At 34.2% G+C, this 20,067-nt stretch overlaps 1 protein-coding gene across 4 annotated transcripts in view; it reads left to right on the top strand.

The window, feature by feature from the left end:
* The window catches only part of Sfxn1-3 (Sideroflexin-1-3), a 44,692-nt gene that overhangs the window by 13,243 nt on the left and 11,382 nt on the right, over window positions 1–20,067 (top strand). The window contains exon 1 of one of the 4 annotated variants that reach the window (XM_072545315.1): window positions 213–431. The exons of 2 other annotated variants lie outside the window; for them this stretch is intronic. The gene's annotated coding sequence lies outside the window, so the exon portion shown is untranslated. Of the gene's footprint in view, window positions 1–212; window positions 432–19,880; window positions 20,037–20,067 lie in introns of those variants that run through there. One more of the 4 variants, XM_072545314.1, reaches the window with a different exon arrangement.

Genomic DNA, 20,067 nt, shown 5'->3' with positions numbered 1-20,067 from the left:
GTACAGTTGTGTCATCTTAAAAATACAAGTAAAGAGTTTTGTACTATCAAATATCTAGTACTATTTAGTTTTGTTTGCAAAAACTTCAAAACTTTTTCTTCTTTTTACCAAATTGCATTGGCTAAATACCACATTTTTTCATTCGTTATAGTTTTCCTAAGTACTAATTTTTCAGTAAATACAATCCATTCTGACAGGTTACAGAAAAAGATGTTGCTGTCAACGTAAAATATAAAAAATTATTTTGATTGTCCTTGAGAAAATTTTTTGTATTATTTGCTTTTGCCTTACTATCGGTAACTGCTAAATTATGACCGCGTATTTACAGATAAAAATTTAATTATTACATCAGTGAGAAATTAGGATATTTAAGTTGCAAATGAAGAAATTGTATGGCTATATCAAAATTGTAAAGTTTTATTGACTAAATGGTAAGCATACATTTTACTATTGTTTACTGTTTTTATTTTTAATTTTATCGTCATTCTTTTTGCCTTTATCTCTAGTTGAGGTTGGCCTTCCATACTAATATTATTACCATTTAGAGATATATTATCTCCCTACCTATCAACACGTATTTCCCTTTTCTTATATTTTTTTTATAGATTTTTTATCTACTATTTTAGTTTTTGTTCTAAATCAGTGTTTCCCAAACTTTATTGCTCTCTAAACCGATATTTTTGATTTCCGTAGACCCCTGTGGAATTTTGGAGTCTATTTAAGAAAAAAACTTTCAACTGCCTTAAAATGTACTTTTGCTAGTTGAGACATTGCTTCTTAATTTGGTGTTATTATTTATTTTATTGTTTGTGACGGTAATAAGTTGTGGCGGCTTTATTAGATTAGTTCTTGCATTTGGTGCCAAAACTCTCGCAAAAAAGTTTTTCTTGAATGTCTTGATCCATAATAAAACGACCATATGCCAATAAGATTGCTTCAGTACCAGGTCAAGTTAACTCATCCAACTGAATTGAAAAAGTGTTGTTTTACAGAAAAGTACACAAGAATAAAAAAATAAGCTATGGTGTTTTCAACACCATGGCTTATTTTACCAATAGGGCTTTGAAACTGTATTGTGGCTCAAAGGAATTCTTTTGGGAATATCATGTGTTGTAGAACAGTTTTTAACACCTCTTTAACAGCTCGCTAAATAGTGCAGTCATTGAAGCATTATTGCTCCGAATTTTTTTACTGTGAACCGAATTGCATACAATTTTGGAATTAGGTTCATCTTACCCTTAACTTCAAAAGTGAAGATGATTTGAACTCCGCAACCACCCTGGGGGTGGTTGCCACCCCTTCTCGAAGGTGATTTTTTGTTAAAATAACCTCGGACATCGATAGAAGGCCTAATTTTAAGCAAAAAATCATCTATAAAGTTTTGCGAAAAATCCAATACTTTTCAAGTTATTGGCAATTGAAAATTCGCAATTTTTTTTCACGTTTTTCATCGGTTTTTTGCAAATATCTCCAAAAATATACGTTTTATTGAAAATTTTATAAAAAACAAAATTGTAGCAGGTAAAAAAATGAACAATTTAGTTTTTTATAAAGTATTCTAAGTGCAATATTAAGCTAGATATTAAAGATCAAAGCCGTTTTTTATTTTGTCTGAAATGTAATCGAGGTGGCCAATGCCATCTAGCGGCGAGCAGATGCATTTTAGGCATTCTAATAAAAAAGAATTTTGTAGTGCTTGAAATAATCTTTAAAATGAGCATTAATAAAAGTCTTTTGCACGTAAAATAAGTGAGCTGTATTGCAAATAAGACGAGCATCTAATGTTAATCTTTTAAATCAATTGGTTTCATTGGTTGAAAATGATTTTAATATGAGGTAATTGTGTTAGAAAACACTGTACAATTTCACCACTTACTATTAGACATGTTTTCTAGCGATAAAATGGCTCAATGTCAATTTTTCCATTAAGAGGTTGTTCACACCCCTTAAAAATAATAGGCGGAGTTCAGATCATTTTCACTTTTGAAGTTAAGGGTAAGATGAGCCTAATTCCAAAATTTCATGCAAATCGGTTTACACTAAAAAAATTCGGAGGTAAGACCGTATTTTTTGCTTCAAAGACTGCACTAAAATAAGTTGTTCTCCGATATTATGATGTTTTCTCAGTTTTGCTATAAGTAGTGAAGTGTTATAAGATGCCAACAAACCATCATTGGCTCTTTTTAAAATTATATCAAACATGTTGTCCACCGTATTTCTTTTCTGAAGTTTTTCTCTTAGATTTTTAAGGACAATAATTTTTTACCTACTTTATTAAGATGCATCAGAGAATCATTACTTAAAATTTTATTATTATTATATATTAATTGACAAGCGTTATAGAAATGGAATCAGGGCAGTTAAAACATATCCCGGGAAAGATATCGGTTCCGACCACAATCCTGTTATCGATAAAATCTCAAATAAACTGAAGAAAATCAAACGCAGAGAGAAGATAAAACCTAGTTTTGAAAAAGTTAAAGATCCAGCAGTAAAGGCAGAGATAGAGAAAATACTCAATGATACACTCAAAGAAAAATTCAGTAAAGCACCCACGGTAGCAGAAAAATCAGTAGAAAATATTTGGCACACCTTCAAAACAACAATCACGACTATACAAACAGAACAACTACAAGACAACACAAGAAAAACAAAGAATACATGGATGACAGAAGAAATCCTAGAAATGATGGACGTAATAAAATCTTACAAAAACCGCAATGAAGTAAAATATAAAGAAACCCAGAGAACCATCCGAAACAAAATCAGGAAAACCTAAGAAGAATGGATGAACAGCAGATGTGAGGAACTGAGGGAATTACTAAAAAAGCATGGTTACTTTAATGCATACAAAAAGATTAAGGAAGTCACAAATATGAAATAAAAATTCACTACAACAACTCTAGTAGATGATAACAACCAAATAGTATCTAGCCCAGAAAATGTAGGAAATAAATATGGAAAAAATTCATCGAAGACGAGATAACAGAACCACAAATGAATATAGTACAAAACACAATACTTGATATATTAACATCGGAAGTTACAAAAACAATCAATACGGCAAAGCCCCGAAAGGTCTCAGATCCAGATGAAATATATGTAGAGATGATAAAACTTATCAATGAAAAAAATCTTAAGTCCTTAACACTACTATTTAACAAAATATACACCACTGAAAGAAAAATAAAGCAAATAGATGCTCACAGTTCAGATTAATTAGCCTGATGAGCCATTTTCTGAAAATTTTAATCAAAATTGTACACCAACGTATATACAGAGAATGTGAAAGAAATTTGAGCGACAATCAATTTGGATTTCGTATGGGGCTTGGTACTGTCACCTCGGGGGAACAAATAAGGGTCTAACCACCTTCTGATATCCCCGGGTGCTCTGTAGAGGGCTTCGAATATACTGTCGAGAGCTCCTCCACTTAAGTCCATTTTTGGGTTATGGACTTGGAAAATATTTATCTTCGGTGTCTTGCTTTGAAAAGGGGAAGATATTTCTTACATGACAATTTCTTCGTCGAAATAAAAACACCAAGTTAAGTTGGAACAATTCTCAGCCACAGAGTATGGAAAATAAATGCAGGAAGCAGAGCCCCGAGAGCACTAAGCTCTCGGAGAGCCCGTGAGGAACTAACTTGCTGACCTGAAAATCGCCAATATTTATATGCGCTGTTCGAGCGATAAATAGGGATTTCCAGGTCAAGAGCCAATGGGAAAATTCGAGGCGGGGCGATGCGCATCGAAATGCGTACTAGTCCACAGACTATGGCATCCGATGACATCCCCCCCTCCTCTGGAGACTCTGTGGCTGGGAAAAATATTTATTGAATAAAAATACAATAAAAGATACATGTGAAAATACACAAGAAAATATGCATAAAAATATAAGTAAAAAATGTTCAAAATAATTCACACAACACTGCACTACTTACGGGGGGAGGTCGGTGGTGATGACGGCATCTCAAGCTCCTACAGGAGCTTCCTCGGTCGGCGTGCCAACTCCTCCAACGGGTTCGTCTTCTTCTCGGTAGTCCGGATCCCATCTGCCATATCCAACGGGGTTTCGTAGGGTACCAGTGTGCCGAAGCCTACGTGGTCGTCCAACCACTTTCGGTAGGGGGGCGATGACTGGGTCTACTCCGGGACTTTCATCGGCATCTGGGGCTTCTAACTTCGAATAAGCCTGGCTTGCCAAAGGTGTCTGCACGTCTAAGGCATCAGGTCTGCAGAAGGTCTCGATGTCGGAGTGTTAGAGTATTGCTTTCTAACACTACGTGGTTCTCCCCATTCTTCTCTTGACTTCAACCCATGTTGAAGTCAATGGTGTGTTGCCTTCTGTGAATTCGAGCTGGGTCGTGGGTTCGGATTTTAACCACGTTGTCGGGCGCCATGTCACCTCGGGGGAACAAATAAGGGTCTAACCACCTTCTGATATCCCCGGGTGCTCTGTAGAGGGCTTCGAATATACTGTCGAGAGCTCCTCTACTTAAGTCCATTTTCGGGTTATGGACTTGGAAAATATTTATCTTTGGTGTCTTGCCTTGAAAAAGGCAAGATATTTCTTACATGACAATTTCTTCGTCGAAATAAAAACACCAAGTTAAGTTGGAACAATTCTCAGCCACAGAGTATGGAAAATAAATGCAGGAAGCAGAGCCCCGAAAGCACTAAGCTCTCGGAGAACCCGTGAGGAACTAACTTGCTGACCTGAAAATCGCCAATATTTATATGCGCTGTTCGAGCGATAAATAGGGATTTCCAGGTCAAGAGCCAATGGGAAAATTCGAGGCGGGGCGATGCGCATCGAAATGCGTACTAGTCCACAGACTATGGCATCCGATGACAGTACGAGATCAACGAAAAGACACGTTTCTCTGTTTTATCGACTATGAAAAAGCGTTTGATCGAGTAAAACACATAAAACTCATAGAAACCCTACCACAATATGGTATAGACCATAACACGGTGGCCCTTATTAAAAACCTATATTGAAATCAAATGGCGTCGATTAAAATAGACAATCGTATGACAGCAGAAAGTCAATAAAAAGAGGATTTAGTTTGCCAGGGCTGTGTAATTTCTCCACTATTGTTTAATAAATATTTTTCGTAAAAGATCTTCCAAAATGCCCTCGAAAATATTGATGAAGGAATAAAAATCAACGGAGAATATGTAAACAACTTAAGATACGCAGACGATACCGTCATTATTGAGGACAGTGCTAAGGGTTTGCAACGACTTTTGAATGCCATAATCAGAGAGGGAGATAGCTTACGGCTGAATATGAACACAAATAAAACAAAAGTAATGGCAGTTACACGTGCACCAAATGCCGACATTATTATTCGTATCTACAACAAACAGATAGAACCAGTACTAAAATTCCAGTATCTTGGTTGCTTTATAACAAACGATCTTGACTACGAAGTTGAAATAGGTGCTCGTATAGAGTATGCTAAGTCCGCTTTTTAAAGAATGAAAAAATTCCTAATAAACTCTACCTTATTGTTGGATATCCGATACCAATTTGTAAAAACATTCATTTATTCCGTATTGCTATACGGAGTGGAAACATGGACTCTCGGAATCACAAGTATGAGACGTGTAGAAGCCTTTGAGACGTGGATTTTTCGAAGGATGCTGAAGATCGCTTGAACAGAGCACGTGTCCAACAACGAGGTGCTGAGAAGAATGGGGACTAAGAGAGTACTCCTAAACATTGTAAACACTAGAAAAACGAGTGATCTAGAACATATTTATAGAAGAGAAAAATACAACTTCTTACGACTGATAATGGAAGGGAAAGTGGAAGGAAGAAGAGGTCCAGGAAGAAGAAAATGCTCCTGGCTGAAAAATGTAAGAGACTGGACAGGCATGGGTACACATTCGATACTAAAAAAGCTCAAGATGGAGAGCGATTTGCTGTAGTTATAGCCAACCTTCAGTAATGGGTTAAGAAGAAGATTTTATTGCACACAAGGTACATGGACAAATGTTACTTCGATGTGGGGAGAAAAAAGCCGATCAGCGTTATACTGCCTTACATTTCTTTTTTTTTTTTTTCTCAAACGTATTAAGTTCTCTGTTTGTAAATGTTTATAAATTCTATATTATAAAACATAAATGAAACTGTTTAAATATGATAAGGTAGAACAATTGATTCCTGCCTAGACGGCATATAAATATTTAAAATTAGTTTTAAAATGTTGAACTGTCTGCAAAAATAGTTTATAGAAATATTTTGGAAATAATTTGGGAATTCAGAGAAAAATAGAATTTTTCAAAGTTGTAATCACAAACTGCGACTTCTGGCAAATTTTTAAGATCATTTTAACGGGATTTAACGTTATTAGGTCCTTTGGTACGTTCGTTGAACTCTTCAAAAAGACATTTCTAATCTGAAATAAAGTTATATTGTCAGATATATCCGCTTACAATTTTTTATCTGTTGAGATTTTTCTTACTTCTGCTTTCCTATACCTAAGCATTTGTATTTCACGTTCCAATTTTTTGCTTTGTCTTTAAGAACCTATAGTACTATAAAAATAATTTATAAATATATTTAGACTAGTATTTACTGTGTTTTAACAGAAAACTATTATAAATTAATAATCACAAAATAATTGGGGTCATAAATTAGTTTTACGATAATATCTTAAACGATTTCAATAAGATTCTGAATCAGACTGATTTGTTGATAACAGTAACAGTGTTTCACTATTGAATAACAGTTAGTGTTAAATAATATTATTTATCTCTGGTGTTAAGTAAATTTAAGACTCATACGTATATGCACAGTGGCGGGGAAGATTCATATTTTCTTGTCGACTATTTACCGAAGTAAAAAATCTTTTAACTGACTACTTGGTCTTCCAATGACATCAGCAAAAAAAAATTGCATGTTTTTCAAGCCAACGTGAAATCAGTTTTATTACATTGATTATAAATCGTTATAAACACTTAGCTATAGCATTTCCTAATGTTTCTTCCTATTTAGAAATCCCAGCTGAAACTAATCTCTTCCAATCTAATTTCAATATTCTTTATTCCCAAACCAAAGTTTTATTTCCCTACTTTTGATGATAACAACGCCATTCAACTTCAGAAACAACTTGCCAAATTTGATAAACTATATAGGATTTTTACAGATGGTCAAAAATCCATTTTGGTAGTTGCTTGTGCGATATATATCCAGAACACATTATGTTTAAATTAAACCAACAACAATGTTCTATTTATTCCGCAGAACTATTTGCAATATATCAACCTCTGGAATAGACTATTGGGAAAAAAATGTCTGATCAATAAATAGTAATCCTGTAGGATTCAAAATCTGCGTTTTCTGCTTTAGATAATTCGCATAAGTATATATACAAAAACAGTATTATGGTCAAAATTTTAGAAAATCAACTAAAGCTACTTAAAAGAAATAATTAAGTCTCTTTCATTTGGGTAAAGGGACATGCTGGTATCTCGGGTAACACCAAAGCAGATTATTTTGCTAAAGAAGCGGCTTCAAAAGGATAAGAAATTAGTTGGCTCAATAGAAGTGAAGTCTCGCTGCGTAAACAAGAATTAAAAGAAAACTGGGAAATTGAATGAAATGCTTTTTGTAATAGAAGTAACAACCTTTTTATACAAAAATTCACCCTGTTTTACCTACTGCGCCTTTTGCTGCAGGAAGTCGTCCCAATAGAAGAGAATATTCAATGTTTGTTAAGGCGGGTATACATATGCGAGCAGAACTGGTCGCGAACCGTTTGTGAATGCGTATTCGCGTATTCGTTAATGTGTACGGCAGAAAAAACCGCTTGCGTACTATTTCATCGTGACTCGTCGCGAACCAAATTGTTGCGGTTTATTCCACGACTTCAAAGGAAGCTCGTCTTTCAGTTTGGACGGCGCTTACTAGACGCAGCGAACATTTTTATTGTCTCATCAAATCGACATTGTGTGAATGACGTGTTCCTTCCTAGAGAGACGTGAGAAAACAGTAAACTGATTATTGTACATATTTTTATTTTTGTTAAACAAGCAAAAACAGAAACATAAATCAGTACCCAAATTATAAATAAAATGAATCATTTCGCACATGTGTGTTCGTTGTTGGTTTGTCGCTTTCCATGGATCGAGATAAGTATGCGATCAGTACGATGTAGAATATTTTTCAAGGATCTGTACGCGTACGGTACGTATACCGTTTGGCTCGCATATGTGTACCCACCTTTAGATGCCTTGTTAATCATGCTACTGTGAAAGCCTATTTTTTATATATAGATTTAATTTAAGTGAAACAGAACTTTGCGATTGTAATGGTAACACTGACGATATCAATCATTGGATGTTCGGGAGCATATAGAGTGAACGGCTAAATTATGGAATATTATCATTATTTCGAGAACCGTCGAGTTTTGAGGGAAATCCCGAAACAGGTCGAATGTGACACCTCATTTGAAGGAGAATTTAATTCTCTATTTAACGACATTACATTTTTAACTAAAATATTTGTTTAAGGGTACAAAAACAATTTTTTTTAAAATTTAAACCCAACTAAATTACAACTAATGATTTAATTCATAATGTACGTTAAAGTAACCAAATTATGCATAACAATTAATTGTTCCTATAAGTAATTCCTATATACAAGAAAGGAGAGAAACTAAGTTTGTCAAACTACAAACCAATCTCACTAATTACCACTTTAACAAAAATCTTTGAAAAATGTCTTAAAATCAGATTAACATCTTTCTTTGATAAACACAGCATATTATTGTCTTCATAGTTTGGATTCCGTGAAGGTTTATCGACAAATGATGCAATAATAAAAATCACCAATGAAATATACTAATGTACAATCGAATTGACAATAGCCAACCTACTGCTTATGTGTTTCTAGACCTGGCAAAAGCATTTGATACTGTAAGGCATCCAAAACTACTAGAAGCACTAGAAAATAATGGAATACCAGGCACTGCTCATAATTTACTGAAGTCTTACTTGGACAACAGACAACAAATTGTTAGGATAAATAATATAAACAGCAAAAAACTTCACTTAAGATGCGGTGTGCCTCAAGGTACAGCATTAGGACCACTACTATTCAATATCCATGTCAACGATCTATATAATCTCAATACTGAGGGGAAGATAGTAAGTTTTGCCGATGACACTGCAATTTTATATAGCGCAGACAATTGGGAACATTTAAAGAATATAATTAAGCTAGAATGCTCAAACTAATAGAATGGTATTGTTCTGAAGCTATTTTCTTGTGGCATTTTAAAGTAATTACTATTTAAATGGGAATAAGCCACAAAAAAAAGCAAAATTTGTTTAATTTACTAATGTTTGTATTTTAAGAACGATTTCCGAAGTGGAAATTGAAACGTCAATAAACGTACTTTAACCTTTAATTGTGGCTTATTCCCATTTAAACAGTAATTAATAGAATGGTTTAATTATAAGGGTTTAACCATTAATTATGAAAAAATGTTTTTTGTTCCGTTTTGCAGTTACAAAGTAACACTACCTTCTTATACTTCTATAACAATTAACATCATCATCATCATCTTGGTGCTACAGCCCTTAGAGGGCCTCGACGTTCTCAAGCTTTCTTCGCCATTCTATTCTGTCCCTCGCTTGCATTTTCCAGTTGCCGACTCCGATCTTCTCGGCATCTTGTGTTACCCCGTCCATCCACCTTAGCTTTGATCTACCCCGTCTTCTCATTCCCACGGGTTGCGCTGTTAGAATCTTTTTTATCATGTTTGACTCAGGGGCGCGGGCTACATGTCCTGTCCACTGCAGGCGGTTTCGCTTAATTATAGTGGTAATATCTTTACCACCAAACGTATGCTTGTTGATATTCTGCAGTTCAAAGTTATATCTACGCCTCCATATTCCGTTCTCACAGACCGCTCCGAATATCTTGCGTAGCACCTTTCTTTTAAAATGGATAGAGCGGATTCATCTGTTTTCGTTAGCGTCCATGCCTCTGATCCATATGTGAGAACGGGGACTATCAGTGTTCTATACAGCCTTATACGAGTTTTTTGAGACAGACGTTTGTTAGCTAAGTACTTTGATAGACCATGATAACACCTGTTTGCAATTATTATTCGCCTTTTTATTTCCTCAGATGTGTTATTATTGGGGTTAACCGATGTCCCTAGATATATGAACTCTTTGACTGCTTCGAAGTTTTGGTCATTGATGATTAAATTTGTGTCAACATTTCCAGCTCTTGTATTTGTGTTAGTCGCCATGAATTTGGTTTTATTTTGATTTATCTGTAACCCCATTCGTTCTGCTGCTGCTACTAGCTCGGTTAGGATTTCCGCGGTTCTCGCCCTAGTTCTTGTTATAATGTCCACGTCGTCTGCATATGCTAGAATTTGGACTGATCTATTAAATATTGTTCCCCTGCTATCTAAATTAGCGTCTCGTACAACTTTTTCTAAGGCGACATTAAAAAGCTGACACGCCAGCGCATCTCCCTGCCTTAACCCCCTATGTATTTGAAATGGGGTTGACGAGTCGTTTTGAATTTTTACTGCTGATAGCATCTTCGCCATTGTCACTTTTATTAAACATATGAGTTTTTTTGGAATTCCCAACTCATTCATAGCGTTGTAAAGACTTGGTCTTAAGACACTGTCATATGCCGCTTTAAAATCGACAAAAATATGATACATATCTATTAAAATTAAAAGTGAAACTGGAACAAACCATGAAGTGGAAATATCCAGGAGTGGCTAGTATACCTGTTGAATACAAAGCACGTGGTGTTCGTGTGTATTAAGGTATAAAAAATTTTTTTTTTTTTTTTTTTATACCTTAATACACACGAACACCACGTGCTTTGTATACATATCTATGTTAAACTCTTGCGCTTTTTCGAGGATCTGTCGTAGTGTAAAGATCTGGTTAATGGTTGAACGTCCACGCCTGAATCCCGCCTGATATTCTCCTAGAAACATTTCAGTATAAGGCTTTAATCTCTCGTGCAAAATATTTGACAATATCTTGTATGCTGTATTTAGGAGAGTAATTCCGCGGTAATTATTGCATTCCAGTTGGTTTCCCTTTTTGTGTAACGGGCAAATTAAGCCTAAGCTCCATTCTTCAGGCATTTGCTCCTCAGACCAAATTCTACAAACAATTTCTCGCATCACCTCGGTGAGCTGCTCTCCACCGTGCTTAAATAACTCTGCTGGGATGCCATCGCTACCTGGGGACCTATGGTTCCTTAGTTTTTCTATAGATATTTTCACTTCATCTACCGAGGGGGGTTCCACGAGTTCCTCATTTCGGTATTCCAGCTCTATATTGTTAGTAGGTTCCCCTTCCAGCAACTCTCGAAAGTGCTCTACCCATCGTAAAAGGATATCCTCTTTGTTGGTAAGTAAGTTACCTTCCTTATCATTACAATAGTTGATTCTCGGTTTGTATTCTTTTCTAATAATATTTATTTGATGATAGAACTTTCTTGTTTCTCCTTGACTCATATGGCTTTCGAGCCGTTCTGATATGTCATTTTCCGAGTCTGGTTTCTTTTTTCGGTGTATGCGTTTTTCCTCTCTCCTTAAGTTTTTGTATCTATCTATTGTTGTTCTAGTTTTTCGTTGTTGCATGGTCCTAAATGCCTCGTTATTCTCATCTGTTCTTTTTTTGCAGTCTTGGTCGAACCAGTCGTTTCTTTCTTGGGTTCGGGATATTCCCAATGTGCTTTCGGCTGCTAATTTTAGAGCCTCCTTGCAGTTGTTCCACATTTCCGTGCTTGATTGGTCGACTGCCTAGGTGTGTTCTAGGGTTTCTTTTATATGTGACTGGAACTGTTTCTCTTTGTTTTCATTTTTTAGCATAATAACAATTAACAACACGAAGGAAAACGTAATTATAAAATCAAGTAACACTGGGATGGGATGTCCAGATAGATGAAATAACAAAAAATAACAGTGTTTAAGAGCTTTAGTTCCAAAGTTTAAATTTCTCAAATCTAAAATAGATTTCAAATATTTAAAAATATTATATTATGTACTAATTGAGTCTAGAATTAGATATGGAATTCTTGGGTGGGGCGGTGTACAAAAGACTTATTTAAAGAAAGTCGACATATTACAAAAAAAAAATATTGAAAATAATAATTAATAAAAAAATTACATACCCCTCTCATTTATTATTCTGTGATAATAACGTAATGGATACGAGGCAACTTTATATGTATTCCCTGCTACTGTACACATACAATCATAATAGTCCGGTAAAATAAGGATGCAACCTTTATTAAGATATTAAGATATTTAAGGTCAAAGGTCACGAAAATGAGTTTTCTGCAAATATCTCGTTTCCCTTACACTTTATGACATTTAAGGTAGTAAGAAAAATTGTAGAATGGAAAATTCTCTTCAATTTTTGTCTCAAGTACTTTTATGTACCTTCAACCCTTTTTAAGATAGAGCGCAAAGAGTGGGGGACCGCTTACCTGTGTATACGGTAACGCGAAGTCAGCCAGTAGGATTCAATAAATAATAAGTTATATGGTTAATGATTCACTTAAAATACTATTATTATCATTAAATTTTTATTATTTATTATTTAATAAACTATCTTTATAGATATTAATTATAAAATATATATTTTTTATATAATATTTATTTTATTTTTAACAAACATACATTAAATGAAATATTTCAAATGAACTTTAATGATATTTTTAACAGCTGTAGGTATATACGATAAATTAAGATCAAGTGCAGAATTCAACAATAATCATTTTTATATTTAATTAAATACTGAAAAAAATCATATTTATTATTTTTTTAAATTATATATTTATTTACTAATCCAATAATCGATTTATTAAAGTTACAAATATAATATATATTCTTTTATTATGTATGGTTAATATTTTTGTATTAATTATCTTCTTCATCGTCTTCTTCTTCTTCTTCTTCTGCTTCTTCTTCTTCCTCTGACTGCTCAATATCGGATTCATCATCATCATTCTCGTTTATAAAGTATCAGAATAAAAATATTCAAGAATATCAGGTGCATATTCACTTTCTTCATTGAAATCATCTGAAGTTGATGAAGCGTTTAGACATGATTGTCCATTACACTGCCCACAAATTAAAGTACATTGCAATCCTGATTTCCTGCATCTGCAATTAGAACCACAACCTTTCTTGCAATTGCAAAATATTGTATTCAGCAGTTCTTTTGGTGCTATTGTGCGTATATACATAGAAGTCCCAAACTCATTCGCCACGGTGTGTAGAACTTCATATTAAAAAAAAACCGGTTAGGTCATATATAACAAAGGAGCATCTGCTACAGCTTCGCAGAAACAGCAACCGCCGTACAAGAGATTTGTATTTTGAGATATAATATTCGTAGTAATATGGACGAAAAGTATTTTATTTAATATTGTATGTTTGTTAAAAATAAAATAAATATTATATAAAAAATATATATTTATAATTTATAATTAATATCTATAAATAAAGTTTATTAAATAATAAATAATAAAAATTTAATGATAATATGTATTAGTATTTTAAGTGAATAATTAACTATATAACTTATTATTTATTGAATCCTACTGGCTGACTTCGCGTTACCGTATACACAGGTAAGCGGTCCCCCACTCTTTGCGCTCTATCTTAAGAAGGGTTGAAGGTACATAAAAGTACTTCAAACAAAAATTGAAGATAATTTTCCATTCTACAATTTTTCTTACCACCTTAAATGTCATAAAGTGTAAGGGAAACGAGATATTTGCAGAAAACTCATTTTCGTGACCTTTGACCTTTAATATTTTAAGTCGCGGACACGTGATTATATGAGACTTTTGATAAGTTTTATACCATCAGAATAAAGACGTATGCAAATTTTCAGCTGATTATCTTTCATTCCGAGGTTTGCCCCCTTTTTTGCCTTATTTTACTGGATTATAAGCATATTCTGCGTACCTTACCTCATCACTACGAGACTCGTACTAAAACCAATCAACATGTGTCCAATTGGGAAATATCAAAAAATCAATAAGACAGAGATCTGCTATGTATCTTGCTCCAAAAATATTTAATCACTTGCCCAACATGTATAAAATATATATTAATACTCTTAATTCAATAAATATGGTAAAATCTACATTTAAAAAGTATGTGTTAAGTCTAGATCGTATGTTAGTGCATACACTTTTCGATCTTACTAATTAAGAATAATCAAAATTAAAAAAAAAAGGAGAATATTTGCAATAGAGTGATTTTTTATATTTGTTCGTATAAATATAAAAAAAATTAAATACATGTAATATACATACTACACAATGTTTGTAGATTATTATACACATAAATAAATGTAATTAATGTCGTCACACACTATTCCCGTGTTCGACCAATAGGTTTTAACGGGTAATGAGTAAATGTTTTTTTGATTTTTGAATGACAAATGTAAGTTTAATATGTATGTAAAAAAAACTACTAATTATACTTTTTTTTCTTGTATATTGAAATCAATAAACATTATTATTATTATTATTATAATTATTTTAAATTAAATGTTCGAAATGCCATCCATCGGTTGCTGTCATGACTTTCTGAAGTAAATACTTAGTAAAAGCAAAAATAAGTAAAAATAATAATGGACACAAAAAGTTATCTCATAAACACTGAAACTTTTTGTCAAATGTTAATTCAAGCAAGTGATAGTGGCATAGTTACTGTAAAATTAATTGACGTAAATGTTTTGATTTTGTGAATTGTCATCAGTGGTCAATTGTAATTTTTACTTTTGAATACTAAATTATGGCTCACCTAAATGAAACACAACGCATAGAAATATTAATTCTTAGCGGATGCGGAGATAAAAATGAATACAGAACAAGGTATGCAATTTATTCAACGCAAAATATCCAGACAGACCCATCAGCTAATCAACAGTAAGTAAAATAGTCCGAAAATTTGGAGAAACTGGGCTTCTTCTTCTTAACATGCCATACACCAAAGTGCTGAGGCGACTATCTCATTACTAGAATTCTGTTCTTGGCGGCGTGACACAGCTCGCCTGTATTGTGTATTCCTGTCCATTCTTTAATATTCCTTAACCAGGATAATTGTTTGCGGCCGGCTCCTCTCCTACCTTCGATCTTCCCTTGTAGGATTAACTGTGGTATTTCATATTTTGCTCCTCTCAATATGTGCCCAAGGTAACCAATCTTGCGTTTTTTAATTAATTTAAAGAGTTCTCTTTCCACGCCGGCTCTCTTAAGGACGTCATCGTTTCGAACTCTATCCACCCAAGGTATGCGCATCATTCTTCTTAATGACCACATTTGCTTCAAGTTTGTTGATAGAAACTGGGCACGTTAAACATATTCCAAACGCTGGGCGTCCTAAAATTGAAGACACTGTGAAACTTGATATTTTATTAACTGTACATGACAATCCTCACACAAATGGGTGAATATTCGGGAGTTTCTCAACGATCGGTATTACGTATTTTAAAAAAAGAAAAATACCATCCCTACAAAATTCAACTATATCAGGAATTGAACGACGACGATCCCGATCGCCGCGCCGGCTTCAATTTTCTGAAATTATGTAGGATTTATGTATCCGCAATCCACATTTCGTCGATCAAATCCTTTTTTCCGATGAAGCCACATTTTTTATATGGTACCGTTAACTTTTTTGAGAAATCAACTTATATTTGTGCTTGCTAACATGTATCCAAATGCCAATAATCCAAATTTACCTAATGAAAATATCTGGTTTCAACAAGATGGAGGTGGATCGGAAGACGAAGTTTTATAGAGTGGCCAGCAAGGTCCCCAGATCTAACACCTCTAGACTTTTTCCTGTGGGGTTACATAAAATCAAAAGTTTATGTCAATGGACCCCAAAACTTACAGGACTTGAAAGATAGAATTAGGCATGAAATGAGTCTAATTACTAAAGAAGTCATCCGCAATGTACTTGATGAATGTGTCCGTAGATTCGCATATTGTCAAGAAACGGATGGATGGCATTTCGAACATTTAATTTAAAATAATTATTATGCATAATTTGGTTATTTTAAAGTACATTATTAATTAAATCATTAGTTGTAATTTAGTAGAATTTAAATTAAAAAAAATTGTTTTTGTACCCTAAAAAATATTTTAGTTAAAAGTGTAACGTCGTTAAATAGAGAATTAAATTCTCGTTTAAATGAAGTGTTGCATTATACCGATTTCTATTTAAAAAAATTAACGATTACGTCACTACACCTACACCGGTGACATCATCCCTACTCCACGTACGTTATAACATGGGTATTTTATAACAAAAATCGACCTGTTTCGGGATTTCCCTCAAAACTCGACGGTTCTCGAAATAATGATAATATTCCATAATTTAGCCGTTCACTGTATAATGATGCTGCTATTATGTACTACTACTACTAAGGATTTCCACAGTTTTCACTGTCTTCCTTCACTCAGCCGTTTTCTCCAATTTTCCCTGTCATTCCAGTCTCCATCTCGCAGGGTTCTTTTCTCCATAGCCTCGTCGATTTCATCTCTGAATGACCTATTATGTATCTATTGGAAAATCTGATAAAAGAACAAATACTTCTTCCTCAGTGTCAATCTTCTATTTTATATATATCTCGTCGTAATATTAGGCTTAGCCAAATTTTTTGGGGATATTTAAAAAGGACTAAAAGAAAAATTTAGGATGGAATGTGTAATGTAAATGTATAAATCTAGCTTTGTTCCCTCTGTCTTTTCTTATGTGATATATTTACTGCCTAAGCCGTGGCCTGTCTTGTGCTGTAATAAAGTCGCTATGAAAGGTACCATAGCGTGAAAAGTATCCCTATGTTATGTAATTCCTTGTTGGTTCTAAATATTCACTTTGATTCTTGTCAATCTACTGATTCTTGTGATACTGATGTTTACATTATATTTTTAATTTACCTCTCAATACATCATTAACAAATTCAAGTAGTCAAATACATTATCATAGCTGAATGGATCAAGTTATCCAAAGCCATACATAAATAAAAAAAAACTTAAAATGTTTTACTACTAACATTTTTTGTCGCATTTTAATACAATAGTCGAACTGACAATAATTATAAACATCTGAGGTTGTATTTATATGAAAGTGATGGAGATTAGTGAATCGATATGAAGGCCGTTATTTCGTGGCGCTACTTCCGTGACGCTCGCCTCGGCATTTTACTATAGAGCAAAAGTAACACGTCAGTATAGAAGCTTCGCTTCAACACTATTTCTATGGATATCGGACATTACTTGGAGGCAAAAGGTACTTCTCGAGTTTGGACCATCTTAATTTTACTACTACTACTAAGGATTTCCACAGTTTTCACTGTCTTCCTTCACTCAACCGTTTTCTTCAATTTTCCCTGTCATTCCAGTCTCCATCTCGCAGGGTTCTTTTCTCCATAGCCTCGTCGATTTCATCTCTGAATGACCTTCGGGGTCTTCCTCTCTTTCTTCTTCCAATCGGGCTCCATTCTGTGATTTTGTTTATCCAGCGTCCTCTGTCCGCTCTTCTGACGTGGCCGTACCAGGATAGTCTCTTCTCCTCTATATAGTCGATTATGTCTGATTGCACTCCCATTCTCCGCTTAATCTCTGCGTTTTCAATTCTGTCTCTTTTTGTAAGTCTACAGCTTCTCCTCAGGAACTCCATTTCTACTGCTCTTATTCTACCTCTATTTCTCTTGTTTATTGTCCAGTTTTCGGACCCATATGTTAGGATACTTCTTGTCAGGGTATTATATATTCTCTTTTTTGTCTTTATCGTAATGTTCTTATCCCACAACACTGAGTTTAGTTGTCTTATACAGTTTCTTGTTTGTCTCAGTCTGTTGTTTATATCTTCTTCTGTTGTTCCCTAGTTCGATATTATGGTTCCTAAATACTTGAATTTATCTGTTCCATTTATTTGTCTTCCCTCGTCTATCTCTAGGTTTCTGATATCCTTGTTTTCTGTTGTTAGGTATTCGGTTTTCTCTAAGTTTATTTCCATTCCGTTGTTTTTATATTCTTCTTCTAGTTTTCTGAGCATAAAGCTGAGATCTTCTTCATCTTGTGCGATGACTACTTGATCGTCGGCAAAACTTAAGGTGTATAGGTATTCGTCTCTTACTAGTATGCCCATTCCTTCGCACTTTCTTCTCCATGGTTTGAGTGTCTTTTCCAAGAATATTTTAAACAGAGTAGGGGACGTAGCTCAGCCTTGTAGAAGTCCTTTTGTCGTCTTAAATGAATTGTAGGCTTTATTTCCACATTTAATAGCTACTTTGTTTTCTTTGTATAGTGCTTTAACTGCTTTTATTAGTGTTTGTCGGATTCCGAGATCATTCGATGCTTCCCATAATTTGACTCTAGGTATTGAGTCATATGCTTTCTTTAGATCAACAAAGGCCAGATGGACCGGTCTACCTTTTGCCATTTTCTTCTCTATCAGTTGTTCTATTGTGTACGTATGATCTAGGTATGATTTTCCTACTGTGAACCCTGCTTGGTCTTCTCCAATTTTTCCTATTATTTCAGTTTCTAGTTTTTCCTTAATAATTTTCCCGTAAAGTCTACCTACCGACGATATTATACTAATTCCTCTATAGTTTTCACATTTTTTCCTGTTTCCTTTCTTATGTAGCATGCGGAATAACTTTTCCGTTCCGTTTTTAATTAGTTCGTTTGGTATTCCTCCGGGTCCGTTGGCTTTATTGTTCTTCAATGTCTTGATTGTTCTCTTAACTTCTGCCAGGCTTATTTCTATCTGGTTGTATGCCCCATTTCCTGCATGTTCTATATTCTCTTCCTGAAATTGGGGACGGTTTTCTGTAAGTAGTTCTACGTAGTATTCTTGCCACTCGTTTTCACTAATTTTGCCGATCTGGGTTTTCTCTGTCTTATTTCGTTGAAGTGCTTTTAATATTCGCCATGATTCTGAATTTCTCGTTCCTCCGATATGTCGTTCTATCTCTGTGCATGCTTGTTCCCATCGTTCGTTCTTTTCATTTGTTACTCTTTTCTTTACCTCTCTGTTTTTCGCTCTATATAGGTCTAAGTCTTCCTGTTTTTTGGTGTTTAGGTATTTTATGTGTAGTTTTTTCTATTCTTTTATGCATTTCAATGTGTCTTCCCTTAATTTGATATTCTGATGGGTGTTCCTTTGGTCGTCTTCTCCAAGAGCTTCTAAGGCCGCTGAAATCAGGCAGGTTTTTATGTGTTCATGCAATTCATCTAACGTGTCATATCTGAATTCTTCTAGGTTTTGGCCTAGTCTTCTTTTGTATAAATCTTTTATTGATTCTTCCTGCAATAGATGTAATTTGAGCCTCTTTTCGTTTATTGTCGTTCCCGTTGTAACAATCGATGTATGTTTTTGTTTTGTCCAGATATAGGGGAATTCCATCCATGCCATCACAAGTTTGTGATCTGTTCCACACTCTGCCCCTCTTTTCACTCTGGTGTCTTTCACTTTGATGGAGCTTTTGTGGTTCATGATAATGTAGTCAATAATGGATCTTAGTGGTGATGGTGGATGGGGGGGCTAAGATCCACCATCTTAATTTTACAGACTCAAAATGTCAAAAAAGCAAAATTGGCATTGCACTGCCACCTAGTTCAGCAATTGGAAAGTGTGATTGATCCATAATTGCAGTTATTGCTTTACAATTAAAGATATCAAATTTTGTTATAACGTAGAAAACTTTAGGTTGTGAATTAGTCCATTATTGTACTTTAACCATTTATAATTATTATTTTTTTATTAATATCAATAAAACTGACATACTGTTATAGTTTCCACGCCTATGCATATTCAAACAACCGCAAGGTCGAACTTTGATAACTAATTTAACGAAAAAGATACCAATTTCCATACAGAATAATAAGTGTAGAAATATGTAAACCGCAAGAGTTTTGTACTCGTGTATATATTTTTAAATAATTAGTGATAAGCGCCGTTTAAATAAAAATCACCGAGGAAAGAGTGAAAGGTGAGATAAGAGTAGTTTTAGTAGTAGATTT

The sequence above is a fragment of the Diabrotica undecimpunctata genome, chromosome 9, assembly GCF_040954645.1.
Source record: "Diabrotica undecimpunctata isolate CICGRU chromosome 9, icDiaUnde3, whole genome shotgun sequence".
Classification (NCBI taxonomy): domain Eukaryota; kingdom Metazoa; phylum Arthropoda; class Insecta; order Coleoptera; family Chrysomelidae; genus Diabrotica; species Diabrotica undecimpunctata.
The sequence above is the reverse complement of the archived record's forward strand: the minus strand, read 5'-3'. Positions and strand labels throughout refer to the sequence as shown.